This window comes from Gossypium arboreum, chromosome 3 (genome assembly GCF_025698485.1).
Source record: "Gossypium arboreum isolate Shixiya-1 chromosome 3, ASM2569848v2, whole genome shotgun sequence".
NCBI lineage: Eukaryota > Viridiplantae > Streptophyta > Magnoliopsida > Malvales > Malvaceae > Gossypium > Gossypium arboreum.
In genome coordinates, this window is record NC_069072.1 from 59930789 (window position 1) to 59950016 (window position 19228).

At 36.0% G+C, this 19228-nt stretch overlaps 1 non-coding gene across 1 annotated transcript; it reads left to right on the forward strand.

The window, feature by feature from the left end:
- Nucleotides 1-8767: 8767 nt before the first annotated feature.
- Nucleotides 8768-8874, forward strand: LOC128291324 (small nucleolar RNA R71). The gene has a single exon (XR_008281100.1). It is a non-coding gene; the product is annotated as a small nucleolar RNA R71 (small nucleolar RNA).
- The last annotated feature ends 10354 nt before the right edge of the window (nucleotides 8875-19228 follow it).

Sequence of the window (19228 nt, forward strand, 5' to 3'; positions counted from 1 at the left end):
AAATTGTTTTCACAATCCATAAAATTTTCCAGACTAGCTGGTTACTGCATCACTGTCGCTTCAAAAATCATATCTTGAGTTTTAAAGCTCGAAAATCAGTTTCGTAATTTTTCCCTGAAAATAGACTCATAATTCCATCAACATATTTTTTTCTAGAATTTTTAGTCGGGCCAATTAGTACATTTTATTAGTTAAAGTCTCCCCTGTTGCAGGGACCGACTACACTGACCTTTGTGTGTTACGAATTGGATATCTCCCTGTACAGGGCTTCAATGCTGATGCCATTTATTTCTATAGAAACTAGACTCAGAGAGGAATCTATAAATATATGGTATGACTCCTAATTATCTCTGGTTAATTTAAAATGAATTTCTAAAGTCGGAATAGGGGATCCAGAAACCGTTCTGGCCCTGTTTCACGAGAACTTTAATATTTCTTAACATATAATTCATATGACCGTTTCGTTTCTTCCATATGAAAGTATATTCATCAAGTTGCATTTACATAATTTATTCACTATTTAATTCCATTCCTACAATTTTTAGTGATTTTTCAAATCCACACCATTGCTGCTGTCAGCATCTGTTTTTCAGGTAAACCTTACCTATTTCGTGGTTTCTATGGACCAACTAAAGTTTTGTCATACATAGGTCCACATATAATCATTTTAGCCATTCCAATGGCTGATCATTTGCTCACACTTCCATTCAGTCCGTAGTAACGTCATAAAACCATACAAATATACATAAGCATAAATGGTCTAATGCCATACTCCACTTTTACGAGCCATTTTCGCATGGTCGCATACACATACATCACAAAAGTACTTAAAACGCAACAAAAGGGTAGTCCTATACATGCCATTTCAAAATCCAACCAAAATATATACCGAAAGGGACTTTGATAGTGTGGGAGACTTGACTTCCAGAAATCCGAGTCCGATAGGTGACGAGCCAAAATCTATAGACAGAGAAACAGAGAAAGCGGAGTAAGCAATTTATGCTTAGTAAGTTAGAGCAAGGGATTCCAGACAACAAAAGCATAACATTCATATAGCTAACGGATAATTTCATATGCACAAATTCTCAATATCATACTTATTTCACATTCCAACCCCTATATTCATACATAAGGGTTCATCTTAGCCAAATGCCGAAAACTCATTTCTCGATTGAGCGAATATTATTCAAGGAATCAACTATTCCAAAGCACATACGAACATACCTCGTTGCTGGAATTTTCAAGCGTATTAGCTGAAATTTTACAGCGAGTTCATTCATTCTTGAATCACGTATCTTCAAGTTTAACCGGATATGGCTACACATTCAAATGCTTTTGGGACATAGCCGATTCTAAAGAACTTCGCACGAATGCCTTGGGACTCAACCTGATTTAGTAGCTTGCTCGAAAGCCTTTGGATCTTAGTCCGGATTTAGTAACTCGCACATATGCCGTCGGATCTTAGTCCGGATTTAGTCACTTAGCACAAAGCCTTCGGGACTTAGCCCGGATATCATTCGAATAACCATGTACATTTATCAATAAACCATAACACATTCACATTTCATTTTCATTAGCAAAATTCAGACACAAGTCACTTATCTTATTTGTAATTTCGGCTCAATAGCCACACACAAAGAGCATGATTTTAATTTGCTTTAAACATGATCTAATCAATTCAGAATTTAAGCTCTATTGCTCAAGAACTTACCTCGGACGTGGTCGAACGATTTTGACGGCTATTCCACGACTTTTTCCTTCCCCTTATCGGATTTAGCTCCCCTTTGCTCTTGAGCTTAATTTAACAAATAAATTGGTTTTATCATGTGAGCATCGAAAGAGGAATTCAAGATACTTAGCCAATATATATACTCATTAGGCATCAAAGTCGCATATGTACGAAATCATGAATCGAACTCAACACATTAGTTAATATTCCTCTTAGCCGAATTTTCTAAGCCAAGAATAGGCATCAATATGCTTGCCTCTAACCGAATGCATGCACACCAATTTCCCCTCATGTGGCTGAATATACATGTCCAATTTGAGGCCAATTATACACTTAATACCACACAAAAACAGCATACATTTTACTACTAACGCATTACATATCGTAACTCATTGCACATCTCTCATTTACTTCATAATCGAGACATCATCACAAGCAAATATACACCTTGAAATAGCATATATGTCATACCAATACATCGTGTGCGAACATATATACATATATATATGCTAGAGCCAATTCTCAAGTGGCTTATATCCAAATATATACACATATCCAAAGCTTAAATCTTACTTACCATGCAACATGCATGAATCATACTTATGGATATAACATGGCCGAATACCACAACACCATACCATTTCAATTTGGTCATGGTAAAACAAAGAACTTAGTATCTCATTCAAAAAAATGCTAAAAGAAAATCTAAGAATCCTCAATCCTCCATCACATGTATCATTATCAAGCTTGATATTTAGCATGCAATGGCATTAACACCATATTCACTTTGGCCAAATTTCATTTCCATGACATAACAAAGATTTGAACCATGGGCTAACAAGAACATCAAGCTAGCAACTAAAAACATGCATGAATCTCATGGCACAACCTCAAACATACCTTAATCTTGATGCAAGTATAGCCAACCTCTTCCTAATCCTCTTCCAAACCAAGTATGAAGCAAAACTCCCTCCTTATCCTTAGTATTTTCGGCCAAAAAGAGAGTGAAAATGGATGAACAAAATTTTTTGTTTTCTTTCCTACCTACACGGCAATGGGGAGGGAGAAGCCTTCACACACACACATTTTTTTTATTCCATACTCCTTATTTTATTTATTCCAACATAACCCACTTACCAAACATGTTTCATGACATGATTTTTGCCCATAATTCCTTGTCATGGCCGGCCACTAGCTATTGGGGGGGAATTTGACATGCAAGTCCATTGTTTTGCATGCATGCTTTAATTAGTCATCACACATTTCCCCATCATACTTTCAAAGTTTACTACTAGGTCCTTTCTAGTGAAATTCACATTTATAACTCTAAATCAAAGCATAAAAAATGTCACACATGGGTTAACACACATTATAGGCAATAAAATAAATATTAAATTATTTTTATGCCTCGGTTTTGTGGTCCCGAAACCACATTTCGACTAGGGTCATTTTAAGGCTGTCACAGTTAGCCCACTATCAAAAACTTAATTACTAAATGACAAACAAATAGCTAGAACTATTTTACATGAGTACATGACAACTTTAGCTTGCTGAGAATTACATACAAAGTTTTTTTTAAGAGCAAATCAAGTTAATACAATACAAAAATTATACTTCATGATTCAGTAACAAAAAATGGTGAACATAGTGAGGTAACAATATTGAATTCAATCTCGATAAAAAAGGGTCAAATTAAGTAAGAGGATTTCAACAATAATGGGTAAATGGGTTAATGACGAGGGTTAATCAATGAAAAAGGGTTAGTAGGCTCAACGGGGGTTCACTAAGGGTTTAATTATGTGGGAAGGCTTTTTATGGAGTAAGTGGGTTAAACCCTAAGTGCCTTTATCATCTCAGTATATCAAATCATACGTGTGATCTTGGCATGTATAATCGAAGCAAGTTCTAGAATAACAGTTCAATGTTGACACACTCAAACCACAAAAGAAGTGAGCAAGAAAGATATGCTCAAACGGCTCAAAAATCTCACCAAAAATTTGGGTTTTTGATGTCATTCCTGTATACTTAAGATTTCAAGATAATACCTCAATTCAGGAAAATAACCTAAAAATTTTAGTTCTCAAAATATTAACTTATCATGCTTGATTCTCTAATGTCCTATAATCAAATAATCATGCATAATTCCCTTGGTCTAATTCATGACATATCAATAATAATTATAGATCAATTAGAATTCATTCAATCAAGATTATGAGAACATCACTTAAACACAATACCAAATTCAGGGATTTGAGAATAATCCAAAAAGTTAGGTTTCATGTTCACCCCCCACACTTATAATGTACATTGCCCTCAATGAACAAAGATAGACTATTCAACATAAAGAAAATCAAAAGAGGGAAAGAGGTGAAAGTCCCTGTTAGAAGGATGCGGTGCTTGATTCTGAGGATGGAGTGTTTGGGGAAAATGGTAGCGGCCACTATTCTTGGCTAGATGAAGAAATTGGGTCTTTGAGCATGGAACTTGTTAGGTATTGTTCCCTATTTGTTTCCTCATTCCGTAAAATATTCCTAGCAACTTTGCTTGGAAGTCTGTAGAATCATGAAGAGCTTATTAAGAGTTGGTGTGGAAGAGAGCGTAGTGGAATTACTTGTTAGAAAGACCAGAAAATGGGAAAAAATAAAATTTACTAATATAGATATGTCTTTATAATGAAAAATAAACATAAAAATAAAAATAAAAATAAAAATAGAAATAAAAAAATAAAAAAGATAAGAGGATTCAATGATCCTCGTCGGTGGGGCCCTCAGTGGTGGTGCTGGAATGGCGATGTGGAAGTGCTGGCATAGCTGCTACATCATGGCCTGCATATCGTCTATCTGTCGGTCCGGTCGCCGGTCTTGCTCGTAGATCATCTCGAATTGTGTAGTGCAGTACTGCTCGAAGTGGGCGAGTCGGTTGGAAAGATGTGCCAATGGAGCAGCCGCAGGAACTGGTCATTCCTTAGGTGGCGCGGTCGAAGGCTCCTCGTGCTGTGGGGGAACATCATCAGGAATGTCTTCAAGATCCTCCTCGTCAATGGCATGCGAGAGACGGTATTGAGAAGGATCAATGCCACGTCGGTGCTCGATCATTCGTATGTATAACATAGTCGTGATGCCCTGTGGGGACATCTGACCTATTAGGGTAAGCGCTGATGACTGAGCTGCGGTGTTGAGGAGGTCAAAGTGTCTGGCAAGGTGTGTCACGTAGGGGCTGATGAAGATCACTCCCTTCCTATAGTGCTCGGTCTGATGGTGAATGACGAAAGCAATGAAATATGCCTTCGGTCACGTGTGCATTCGCCATGCACCATAGATAGTAGGTGTCGTGGCTGTTGACGATGCCAATGCTCTCTCTCCTCCCGGTGAATGTGTGAGCCAATATGGCATGGAGCTAGCGGAGGGAAGGGGGGAGAGCTGAGGCCTTCGAGCGGCTGGGGTTGTAGGTGGAAGAGAGTGGTGCCAAATCTTTCCAGCATAAGGAGGGGGAGATGTGGATATTGCGTGGGAGTGCATTCATGTCCTGCTCCTTCATAAACTCATCGATGTAAAGTTCCAGAGCAACTCCAAACTCTGGGACACTCATTGCATGAACTAGACCGCCTAATCGGAAGTGAATGGTGCCTGGGTCATCATTGTTCGTCATCACCACCTATAAATGAAAAGTAGAGCATAATTTTAAGGTGAGCTCTAAATAAGTGGGCTCGGTAATAGCGAAAAACCGTTCCCATGGGTCTATAGATAGGAGGGCACGGATGGCATCAGCGAGCTGGACTTGCTCTACGGTAGCCCAGTCGATGCAACGACCTGTAGTGATGGGTCGTGCGCGTAGAATTTGAAATAGCTCCTCCTGCGAAGCTTGTGGAAATTCAAGGAACGCGTGCCGAACTTCGGCTGTAGCTCGTATCGATAAAGAACCCGATCCCCTACATCTTTTCTAGAAAGGGACCGCGGCCATCTTGCCCCTTGATGACGACATAATATACCTAAAAATACATGAGGATTGATAGAATCCAAGATACATCAATAGTTAAGCAATAGGCCTAAAACTAGTAAATGCTATTTAGTGTTTTAAATAAGTCAAATATAGAAAATTCTAAAGTAAATTCTTAACTTGTCTAAAACATATTTGTAATAGTAATAATATCTATGTAAAGCATGAAAAATACTAATGTAACAACACAAATTGGAAAAACAATGTTAAGAAAGTGAACCAAGGGCTGTTGTAAGGCAGTGCACGGGCGTGTGGCGCGGAGAGGAAACCATGTGGTGGGAAAAATAGAAAGTATAGGGAAGGGAAAATGGGGATGAATGCAAGTGGAGTGAGTTTGAGGGTGGTTTGGGGGTTGGGGAAGTGAGAATCTAAGGAATGGTGGCCGGAATAGGGAGTAGAAGTTAGGGAGGGTGGATTTCAGCTAGGTTTTTGAAAGGAGGAAGAAGATGAAAAGTGGTTTGTTTATATAGGGGAGGGGCATAAGGCCTAGGGCCACGCTCGTGTGCTATGCGGGTAGCCTGTGTTTTTCAAATTTATTCAAATGTGGTCATGCCCGGCTACTATCACACACCCGTGTGTCTTGGGCATGTGTGGCACACGGCCATGTCGCACGGTCGTGCCTAGCGTTGTTTGCTTCTCCTACGCCCGTGCGTTATGGTACCATGCCCATGTATTGTTGTACACGGTTGAATGGCACGGGCGTGTCGCACGCCCGTGTCAAAGAAACAGTATCGAGCCTTGTCCTTGGCACGCCTGTGTTATTCCTATCAAGTTCACCCACGGCCATCTTGCACGATCGTGGGGATTTATCGCACCCCGTGTTTTGGGCAAATCATGTCCTACTTCAACACGGCCATTCTCTTCCCCTGTTTGGCCACGGCTTCAGGCACGCCTGTGTGCCTGGCCATGTGTACTTAAAAACTTTGCAATTCAAAGATAAAGTTGATGATTTGAAGTGTTAGAAATTAATTAAAAATAAAGAAATCAAAATTGTTAATGCTAGGGTTGCGTCCCGAGAAGCGCTTATTTATAGTCTAAGCTCGACTTACCTCCCCGTTGATTTATCATGGTGGGTTGAGGAGTTCATACTCCTCATTCCTACTATCAATCTTAAAACATGGTTTTAATCGAGTGTTGTTTACCTTAAAAGTGCCGAACTTGGAATGACTCACCTCCACCGTACCGAATGGAAAAATACTGAGTACCGTAAGAGGGATTTCCTCATTCGGTGTGGTAGTGACAATGTGAGGATCAACGGCATCTAGTAAGACTTTATCGCCGACCTTAAGTTGATTAGGAGAGGTATCGGGCTTGTTTTGGCGTAGTTTTGGTTTATCATGTGTTTTCGATTTCTGTTCTCGCCATTCGTCTAGCTCCTCTATCCGTAGCCTTCGTTCTTCATGGACATCTTTATTCTTTTCATGATAGTAGTGCAGTGTCTCTGTTGTCTTGGTTTGAGAAGGTTCCTACAAGGATGATTGAATATTAGTTTTATCATTGACAGGTTTTATAGCATTATCCTAAGTCTTAGGGGTTTTGACTGAGTCACGTGCTTGGAGTGTTACTGCGTCGTCACCTGTACGAAGTGTTAGCTCCCCTGTACCTACATTAATAATGGTTCTGGCAGTTGCTAAAAAGGGTCATCCTAAAATTAAAGGTACCTCGTTATCCTCATCCATATCTAAGACGACAAAGTCTACTGGGTAAATAAATTTATCAATTTTAACGAGAACATCTTCAATAATACCCTTAGGAAATCGAACTATTTTGTCAGCCAATTGTATGCTCATCCTAGTCTATTTGGGTTTATCGATACCTAGTCATTTAAACATTTTATACGGCATAACATTTATACTTGCCCCTAGATCAGCTAAAGCATTATGCACAGATAAACTACCAATTAAGTAAGGAATTGTAAAACTCCCTGGATCTTTCAATTTGTTAGGTAGCTTATTCTTCAGAATAGCTGAGCAGACTGCATTGAGTTCCACATGCGATGTAGCATCTAATTTCCTTTTATTAGCCAGAAGTTCCTTTAAGAATTTTGCTGAGTTGGGCATCTGCAAAAGAACTTCAATAAATGGTAAGTTAATATGTAATTTCTGTAAGAGTTTGACAAACTTACCGAATTGTTCTTCTGTTCTGTCTTTCATCATCGCTTTAGGATATGGCACACGAGGTTCATAATTCGTACTTACCAGATTAGGATCATCATCGTTTACCTCTTCTCGACCTTTGTTTATCACGTTGTCTTGCTGTAATTCTGGCTCAGGTGCAATGGATCCTTTCTTATCTTGGGCACTAATTCCATTGAGGTGTTCCCTCGGATTAGGTTCCGTATTACTTGATAAGCTACCTTGTGGTAGCTTGAAGATTAGTTTGGATAGTTGGCCTATCTGAGTTTCGAGTCCTTGGATCAATACTTGTTGATTCTTAAGTGCTGTCTCGGTATTTTAGAAACGGGTTTCTGACATCAAGATGAATTTTGAAAGCATCTCTTCAAGGTTCTGCTTCTTCTCTTGTTGATAAGGTGGCTGTTGAAAATCCTGAGGTTTTTGTGGCTTTTGATTCCCTTGACCTCCCTAGGAAAAATTTGGCTGGTTCCTCCAACCTGCATTATAGGTATTACTGTATGGGTTATTTTGAGATCGAAAGTTATTGTTACCCACATAGTTAACTTGTTCTTCTTCAGTTGTAGGATTGAAGGACTGGTATTCTGTATGCACACCTCCTTCTCTTGAGTAACACCTCATTACTAGATGTACCTACGTAGAACTAAGAAAACTATCACTCTTTTTATTGAGAAGTTCTACTTGATTAGAGAACATGGTAACTAAATCGATGTTATAAACACCAACTATTTTTGTTGGCTTAGTCCTCATGACTTGCCACTGATAGTTGTTCAGTGACATCTCCTCTATGAATTCGTAGGCATCTTTCGGTGTTTTATTGTTTATGGTTCCGCCAGCAGCTGCGTCAATCGTTTGTCTTGTCGAGGGATTCACACCATTGTAGAACGTTTGAACTTGCAGCCATAGAGGTAACCCATGGTGAGGGCACCTTCTCAATAGATCCTTGTATCTCTCCCATGCATCGTAAAGTGTTTCTAAGTCCATCTGCACAAAAGAAGAGATATCATTGCGTAATTTAGCCGTTTTAGCCGGAAGAAAATATTTTAGTAAAAATTTCTCGGTCATTTGCTCCCAAGTAGTGATAGACCCTCATGGTAACGAGTTTAACCACTGTTTAGCTTTGTTTCTCAGTGAAAATGGAAATAACTGAAGACAGATGGCATCATCAGAAACGCCATTGATTTGGAATGTATCGCAAAATTCCAGGAAATTTGCTAAGTGAGTGTTAGGATATTCATCCTGCAAACCATCAAACTGATCAAACTGCTGTATCATCGGAATAGTGTTAGGTTTTAATTCAAAATTATTCACAGCAATTGCAGGTCTAACTATACTTGATTCAGTTCCTGTTAAAGAGGGTTTAGCATAGTCATACATAGTACGTGGAGCAGGATTTTGATTAGCTGCAATTGCAGGAGGCAGCTGATTGTCTTGGTTTTTAGCCATCTCGTCGGTTGAAGGTTGAGTACTGTCTTCTTGTTCATTTTCTGTGTATCGTAAACTATGCCTTATTTCTTTTTGATTTCTACGAACTGTTCGATCGATTTCTTCGTCAAAAAGTAAGGGTCCTAATGGGTTTCTTCTAGGCATAAACTATAAAAACCTGTCAAGAGAAAGAAAAAGTAAATTAATAAATAATAATAATAAAATTAAATTAAATTGCAAGAAAAATAAATGGCTAAAGTAATAAAAATTTAGTGTTCCAAATATTTCAGTTGTGACATCCCTAATTTGACTCTAGTCGGGAAGTGGTTTCAAGACCCCAAAACCGAGTCACACAAGAAATTGATTGTTAAATTTCATGTCTATATTATGTTACAATTTGTGTGTGAAATTTTGATGCTTTGATTTTGTCAATTGAATGCAAATTTAATCAAAAAGGGCTTATGTGAGAAACATTGAAAATGTGTTGGTTAATTTTTAAAATGGCCAAATTGTTGCATGGATTAAATATGGGGACTTGCATGTCAAAGTCCCCATTTTTCATGATAGTGGCCGCCATGTTGATGTTTATGACAATATATATGTATTATTTACTAGTTTTAAGGCAACTAAATGGTTTTATAATTTTATAATATTATTGAATGAAGAAATAAGTGAGAATTTGGGTGAAGAAAAAAAAAAGCTTCATCTTTGTTATTCATGACCGAATTGTAAGAGGGAAAGGGGGGAGCTCCATTCGGTCACTTTAGGCTTGAATCAAGGTAAGACTTCTAATCAATTCTTAAAATTCTTGTTAATTTTAAGTTAGCTACCAAGCTCTTTATTCAACCCATATTAAAATTTTGATTTTTGGAAAGGATTTGAGCATTCGACCATGGGAGAAATTGAAGAGGATAGATTGTTGTTCTCATGTTTTAATGAAGTTTGAGTTAGTTAATACTTAGTTGTTAGTAATTATATTTACTTGAACAAATGCTTGGTATTTAAATGTTAAAATGTAAGCTATTGCCGTTTGGGTTATAGAAGTGAATGAATTAGAGGTTTGGCATTGTATATGAATTTTAAGGGTATAATTTGAATAATGTGAGTAGGGTTATGCATAGGTTTCGCTTTGATAATATTGTGTAAAGTGATAAGTAGAAATACTATGATGACAAAAGTTTAATAACATTTGGCTAAGGACTATAAGTGTTAGTTAATTCGGTATAAAAGTATGGGTGTTAATTACTTCAGTATTTAAAGTTGTGAAGAGTAGGTAATGGTCAATTAAAGTGATGAAGGTTAAATTTTGAAGTTTGGTTAAATTGGACATTCGGCATTACGTATGACATTGGATAAGAGTGTAGGAAAGTTTAAGCTTGAATGGTTAGGGCTAAATGGGGCATATAATGATCTTAAATGGATTGTATGCATATGAGAGTGTAAGTATTCGTGTGTACAACATTGAAGATAAATGGAAATTGGTATTGTGGTAAATGTTGATAAGATGACAATGGAATTAGCTATATGTTTTGGAACTATGCTGTAATTTGAAAATAAAAGTATATAATATTAAGGCATGTATTATACATATATGCATGTGTGTATGCGGTTGTGCATAATTAGGAGTAAATGGTTAAATGATGATAGTCATATATAGGTACGAACATATATATATATATGCCTTATGTATGTACCATGTACACACGAGGACATTCAGCGATATGATTAGATTCATGTATAAGAAGCATGATAAATTAAGTGACTCTTTGCTTGTGAATGTGAATTAGATATAAATTAAATAAGCATGAAATTGAGTCATGGCATGTTTTATTAAATATGATACATATTGAAATCTATTGTTTTAGATATAGATTAAATGATAAGTTATTTCCAAATGTGATTGTTGAGTGAATAATATTAGTTAAGTACTTAAGCAAATCTATTGTTTTACTTAAGCTTAAGAGCAAAGAGGATCAAAGTCGGATAGGAGAAAAGAGAAAGTAAACGAATAGCCGTGGATATCTAGTCGTCGACCACTTCCGAGGTAAGTTTTAAGCGATTAAACGTTGAGTAAATTCAACCATAATAGGACATAATGAGTTGATTTAATAAGATATGATGTGGCCATGATATGTCTTAAACTCAAATGGTAAGTTCATATGTGTTTGGACTTGGAAATTTAAGAGTAAATTGTAATAATTTGCTTGGACAGCAGCAGTAATGTGATTTTAGAAAATCACTATAAATTGTTGGTGTGGAATTATAGGCTGAATAATATATGTAATCAAATCTTAGTTGGTCTAGTTTCGTATAAAAGAGACCGTGGAAGCAAAGAAATTTCCCATAAAGAGATATTTAAAGTTGTGTGGGACAGGGTCAGAATGACTCCGAAATCCCCTATTCTGTTTTAAGAAAATCACTATAATTTGTACAAAAATGGTTACAAGATAAAATTTATATGCTTAGACTCCTTAATGAGTCTAGTTTCAAATGAAATCAAATAGAACATACTTTGAATTCTGTACAATGAGAATTTTGATTCGTAGTGAAGACTGGTCAGGTTAGTCAAACAGTGAAACAGGGAAACTTTAAGAAAAATCTGGTATTGATTGGCCAAACCTAAAATTCTGAAAATTTTATGGATGGAAGATATACGAGTCTATATTCAGGAAAATTAACGGCAAGTGATTTGGAGCCTTGTAGCTCCGGTTATAAATAATTTAGTGACCATTGGTCAGGAAAACAGCTTGTAGTGAATATGTGATTTTTGTTGTAAACATGGATAAAACTTGTTTTAGTTGCTCATAAGCTATTGATTAAACCCATACTTGAATTCTAATTGTGATATTGTAAAATGATATATGAGTGTTAGATGGATCTTTGATATTAAAATTTGTGAAATTGTAAGTTTATGAGTATTCGAATATGAAATGATAGTATGGCGTGAAATTGAATTATTCATTGGAAAAGTGATTGATGTAGATTCGACCAAGCCCAAGTATGTACATGATAGTATATGTGGTATGTGAAGCATATTTGAATAATTGTGATGTGAATACATGAAAATTTATATTTTGGTTTAAGATTTTACGCGATGAATGTGAATGTGTATATATGTGATAAGGCCTAATGGCCGATGTGATGAATGTGAAGGTGTATATATGTGATAAGGCCGAATGGCCAATGTGATGAATGTGAAAGTGTGTATATATGTGATAAGGCCTAATGGCCGATGTGATGAATGTGAAAGTGTATATATATGTGACAAGGCCTAATGGCAGATGTGATGAATGTGAAGGTGTATATATGTGATAAGGCCGAATGGCCAATGTGATGAATGTGAAGGTCTATATATGTGATAGGGCCGAGTGGCCAACGTGATGGATGTGAAAGTGTATAAATGTGATAAGTCCCGAAGGGCATTTGTGTCAAGATTATATCCGGTTAAAACCCCGCAGCCTTATGCGAGAATATTATCTTGATTAACGTCCATAGGCTTCGTTGCTTGTACTATATCCGAGCTTTAAAGACCCGACGGCTAAATGCTAGGATTCAAGTAAGACTTTGATATTGAGTATTTGCAATAAGTTACCATCAAATAAGTGTTATGTATTTAAGATGTTCAAAAGGACATTTACTCATCGGTGGAGTGATTTCGAGGTGAATTATCGAGATCGAAGAGGTAAGTAAATGTGATTAATATTATGACTCCAAATATGTGAATGATCTAATTGGTAATGGTATGCCTGTATAATGAAGTATGTGATGAAATGTTCTTATGTATTAGAGCATATTCGCCCAAAAGCCTTATGATTTGAGTATGGGTTGGGCTAAATGTACCAAAGACAAGGTAAGAATTATGTTTTTCACATTTACGATATGTGATAAGAAATATGTTTGTTTCTTTATGTGCCTACTGTAATTCAAGATTTGTCATGTTGAAATACTTAAAAATAAGGGTGTGATTATGAATAAGTGGAAAGGAACATGGAAAGTTGAAAATTGACGAAGAATGTGCTTTGGAAATATTCACCATCTAGGTCACTATTATTCAAGGTATATATATATAAGACACCAAGTAATTGCCTATTGATATTATGGTTCGAGATGAAGCTCTAGATTAACTTCATCGAGCAGTTGAAATGAATGACCAATGATAGTGAATGAGAACACTTTGTGTTGCTTAAAACTTACTAAGCTCGCAAAAGCTTACTCTGTTCAATCATGTTTTGGTTATAGGTTGTGGATTCGACTACCACTTCGGGATCATCAAGACTTCGTCACACTATCTACCATTGCGGCAACTATGTAATTAGACTTAGCTTATGGCATGTATAGGATAGACAATACAAGAGAATGATATTATGACTATTGTATATAAGCCATACGAAAATGGCATCTGTTGGACGTTTACTTATAGAAGTTTAGATTTTATCCCTGGCTGTGTTTAGTACTTATCTAAATGAATGTTCGTTATTTCAAAAAAAAAAAAAAAACAACATTAAAGAAGGGAGTTTAAAATTTTATTCTTCCGATCTTATTCCAAATTTCTGGTAACGCCTCATCCTATTCTGGCGACGGTTACAGGATAGGGGTGTTACATTTTAGTGGTATCAGAGCTACGGTTTAGTCGATTCTAGGACTAACGTAGCACATGTCAGTCTAGTTATACATGCCATAGAGTGATAATAAGATAGTGTGATGATTTCTGACAGTTAAAAAGTGTTTCTCATATTGTAATGAATTCCGATCCCAATCGAGCTGTAGCAGATGGTATTGAAAGTACTGAGACATGCTTATGATGCGTCAATATTGAGAAAGGTATGATATGAGTAAGTTTTGAGAAAGTGAATTTGGTATTTAATTTAAAATGCCATGATATACATGTATGATAGATGAATGATATCCTATTGTCCTTACCATAATAGGGTTATTGAGAAAGAAATCATAAACATGTTGTTTGTGTAGCCGAATGGCTATTAGAGAATTTAACAAAGAACAAAATTGGGGATATGTATATATTCTTATGTGTGTTTGCTCATTGAAATGGAAGTTTGGTAAAAGAGGTATACATGTATTAGATTTGAATGATGTTCACAACACAAAGTCAATGAGCATGTTATATGCCTATGTGCTAATTAGTGGACTTGAATTTCAAATGTGATTTTGCTATGTGAATCGTGGTAACATGTGAATAAATATGTACGAGACTCAACGATGTGAATCCGGGCTTAAAGACCCGATGACTATATGTGTGGAGATTATGTCTAAATTAAGATCCGCTGGCTTTATATGGAGATTTCATTCGAGCTAAAGGTCTCGACGATGATCCGGCTAAGTCCCGAAGAGCATTCGTCTTGGCGATATATATCCGGTTAAGTCCCGTAGAGCATTCGTCTTTGGTGTTACATCCGGCTAAATCAAGAGCATTCATGCTAGTGATATATCCGGCTAAACTCAAGAGCATTCATGCTAGTGATGTATCCGGACCGAGTTCAAGAGCGATCATCTTGGTGATATGTATTCGGGCCTTCGAGCCTAGCAGGCTTTGTGCCGGTGATATGTATTCGGGCCTTCGAGCCTAGCAGGCTTTGTGCCGGTGATATGTATTCGGGCCTTCGAGCCTAGCAGGCTTTGTGCCGGTGATATGCATTCGGGTCTTCGTGCTTAGCAGGCTTAATGCCGGTGATTCGAGCAAGGTTTAAGTGTTCATTACCGTATGAATTCAAAGTTAAATGAAAGAATACGTTTAAAGTGTACATATATGATGTTTTATAGACTTGGTTAAGTTTGTTTTCAATGTGTAATAACGAATGAATAAGAGCACTATGTGTGTGAATGATTAGAGGCACTGTGTGTGTGCGAATTCCTTTAACCGAGCACTACGAGTGCGAGATCGGTCAGTGGGCACTAAGTGTGTGAAGTGGAATTATGTAAGACCTCGTGCGGGACGAAGGCATTGATTTGAGATAGTGTGTAAGACCATGTCTGGGACACGGCATCGGCTCGATATGTGAGAATATGTAAGACCATATCTAGGATATGGCATTGTAAGAGCTATATGTGCTTAATGAGTATCCGTAATGATTTCGAATGATTCAACGGGTATATTTAAGATGATAAATTAAGTAAGATTAGAATAAGCGATACCGGTATGTGGAAGTTGATTTTCTGTTGGAAATAAGTTAAGTTGAATAGTGAGAGATGATGGAGTTATAAAGGATATTTATTGGGATGTTTGAATATATGTGTACGTTCGGTCGAGTTGACTTATACATGAATGAAAATGTGGGTTACAAATATGTGGGTTGATGATGTGAATTATACATGTTAATATGTGCTTAATATGTGTTTGAAACGCATTTGTGAATTAAATTAAGTGATTATTGCTTATGAAATCAAGAAAATGAGATATATGTGCCTACTTGTAGAAATGTTTATGTATTTGTTTTAAGATAAGAAAATGATTTTATAGATCGATGCGAAATCAATAATGAATTACAATTGCTATCGATGAGTTAATGTTTATATGGACATGATGTAATAAGAGGACATTATCCTAACCTAGCCGCTAGTAAGATTTTCAGGATGAAAATCCTAAAGAGGGGAGAGTTGTGACATCCCTAATTTGACTCTAGTCGGAAGTGGTTTCAAGACCCCAAAACCGAGTCACACAAGAAATTGATTGTTAAATTTCATGTCTATATTATGTTACAATTTGTGTGTGAAATTTTGATGCTTTGATTTTGTCAATTGAATGCAAATTTAATCAAAAGGGCTTATGTGAGAAACATTGAAAATGTGTTGGTTAATTTTAAAATGGCCAAATTGTTGCATGGATTAAATATGGGGACTTGCATGTCAAAGTCCCCATTTTTCATGATAGTGGCCGCCATGTTGATGTTTATGACAATATATATGTATTATTTACTAGTTTTAAGGCAACTAAATGGTTTTATAATTTTATAATATTATTGAATGAAGAAATAAGTGAGAATTTGGGTGAAGAAAAAAAAAAAGCTTCATCTTTGTTATTTATGACCGAATTGTAAGAGGGAAAGGGGGGAGCTCCATTCGGTCACTTTAGGCTTGAATCAAGGTAAGACTTCTAATCAATTCTTAAAATTCTTGTTAATTTTAAGTTAGCTACCAAGCTCTTTATTCAACCCATATTAAAATTTTGATTTTTGGAAAGGATTTGAGCATTCGACCATGGGAGAAATTGAAGAGGATAGATTGTTGTTCTCATGTTTTAATGAAGTTTGAGTTAGTTAATACTTAGTTGTTAGTAATTATATTTACTTGAACAAATGCTTGGTATTTAAATGTTAAAATGTAAGCTATTGCCGTTTGGGTTATAGAAGTGAATGAATTAGAGGTTTGGCATTGTATATGAATTTTAAGGGTATAATTTGAATAATGTGAGTAGGGTTATGCATAGGTTTCGCTTTGATAATATTGTGTAAAGTGATAAGTAGAAATACTATGATGACAAAAGTTTAATAACATTTGGCTAAGGACTATAAGTGTTAGTTAATTCGGTATAAAAGTATGGGTGTTAATTACTTCGTATTTAAAGTTGTGAAGAGTAGGTAATGGTCAATTAAAGTGATGAAGGTTAAATTTTGAAGTTTGGTTAAATTGGACATTCGGCATTACGTATGACATTGGATAAGAGTGTAGGAAAGTTTAAGCTTGAATGGTTAGGGCTAAATGGGGCATATAATGATCTTAAATGGATTGTATGCATATGAGAGTGTAAGTATTCGTGTGTACAACATTGAAGATAAATGGAAATTGGTATTGTGGTAAATGTTGATAAGATGACAGTCGGAATTAGCTATATGTTTTGGAACTATGCTGTAATTTGAAAATAAAAGTATATAATATTAAGGCATGTATTATACATATATGCATGTGTGTATGCGGTTGTGCATAATTAGGAGTAAATGGTTAAATGATGATAGTCATATATAGGTACGAACATATATATATATATGCCTTATGTATGTACCATGTACACACGAGGACATTCGGCGATATGATTAGATTCATGTATAAGAAGCATGATAAATTAAGTGACTCTTTGCTTGTGAATGTGAATTAGATATAAATTAAATAAGCATGAAATTGAGTCATGGCATGTTTTATTAAATATGATACATATTGAAATCTATTGTTTTAGATATAGATTAAATGATAAGTTATTTCCAAATGTGATTGTTGAGTGAATAATATTAGTTAAGTACTTAAGCAAATCTATTGTTTTACTTAAGCTTAAGAGCAAAGAGGATCAAAGTCGGATAGGAGAAAAGAGAAAGTAAACGAATAGCCGTGGATATCTAGTCGTCGACCACTTCGAGGTAAGTTTTAAGCGATTAAACGTTGAGTAAATTCAACCATAATAGGACATAATGAGTTGATTTAATAAGATATGATGTGGCCATGATATGTCTTAAACTCAAATGGTAAGTTCATATGTGTTTGGACTTGGAAATTTAAGAGTAAATTGTAATAATTTGCTTGGACAGCAGCAGTAATGTGATTTTAGAAAATCACTATAAATTGTTGGTGTGGAATTATAGGCTGAATAATATATGTAATCAAATCTTAGTTGGTCTAGTTTCAGTATAAAAGAGACCGTGGAAGCAAAGAAATTTCCCATAAAGAGATATTTAAAGTTGTGTGGGACAGGGTCAGAATGACTCCGAAATCCCTATTCTGTTTTAAGAAAATCACTATAATTTGTACAAAAATGGTTACAAGATAAAATTTATATGCTTAGACTCCTTAATGAGTCTAGTTTCAAATGAAATCAAATAGAACATACTTTGAATTCTGTACAATGAGAATTTTGATTCGTAGTGAAGACTGGTCAGGTTAGTCAAACAGTGAAACAGGGAAACTTTAAGAAAAATCTGGTATTGATTGGCCAAACCTAAAATTCTGAAAATTTTATGGATGGAAGATATACGAGTCTATATTCAGGGAAAATTAACGGCAAGTGATTTGGAGCCTTGTAGCTCCGGTTATAAATAATTTAGTGACCATTGGTCAGGAAAACAGCTTGTAGTGAATATGTGATTTTGTTGTAAACATGGATAAAACTTGTTTTAGTTGCTCATAAGCTATTGATTAAACCCATACTTGAATTCTAATTGTGATATTGTAAAATGATATATGAGTGTTAGATGGATCTTTGATATTAAAATTTGTGAAATTGTAAGTTTATGAGTATTGAATATGAAATGATAGTATGGCGTGAAATTGAATTATTCATTGGAAAAGTGATTGATGTAGATTCGACCAAGCCCAAGTATGTACATGATAGTATATGTGGTATGTGAAGCATATTTGAATAATTGTGATGTGAATACATGAAAAATTTATATTTTGGTTTAAGATTTTACGCGATGAATGTGAATGTGTATATATGTGATAAGGCCTAATGGCCGATGTGATGAATGTGAAGGTGTATATATGTGATAAGGCCGAATGGCCAATGTGATGAATGTGAAAGTGTGTATATATGTGATAAGGCCTAATGGCCGATGTGATGAATGTGAAAGTGTATATATATGTGACAAGGCCTAATGGCAGATGTGATGAATGTGAAGGTGTATATATGTGATAAGGCCGAATGGCCAATGTGATGAATGTGAAGGTCTATATATGTGATAGGGCCGAGTGGCCAACGTGATGGATGTGAAAGTGTATAAATGTGATAAGTCCCGAAGGGCATTTGTGTCAAGATTATATCCGGGTTAAAACCCCTGCAGCCTTATGCGAGAATATTATCTTGATTAACGTCCATAGGCTTCGTGCTTGTACTATATCCGAGCTTTAAAGACCCGACGGCTAAATGCTAGGATTCAAGTAAGACTTTGATATTGAGTATTTGCAATAAGTTACCATCAAATAAGTGTTATGTATTTAAGATGTTCAA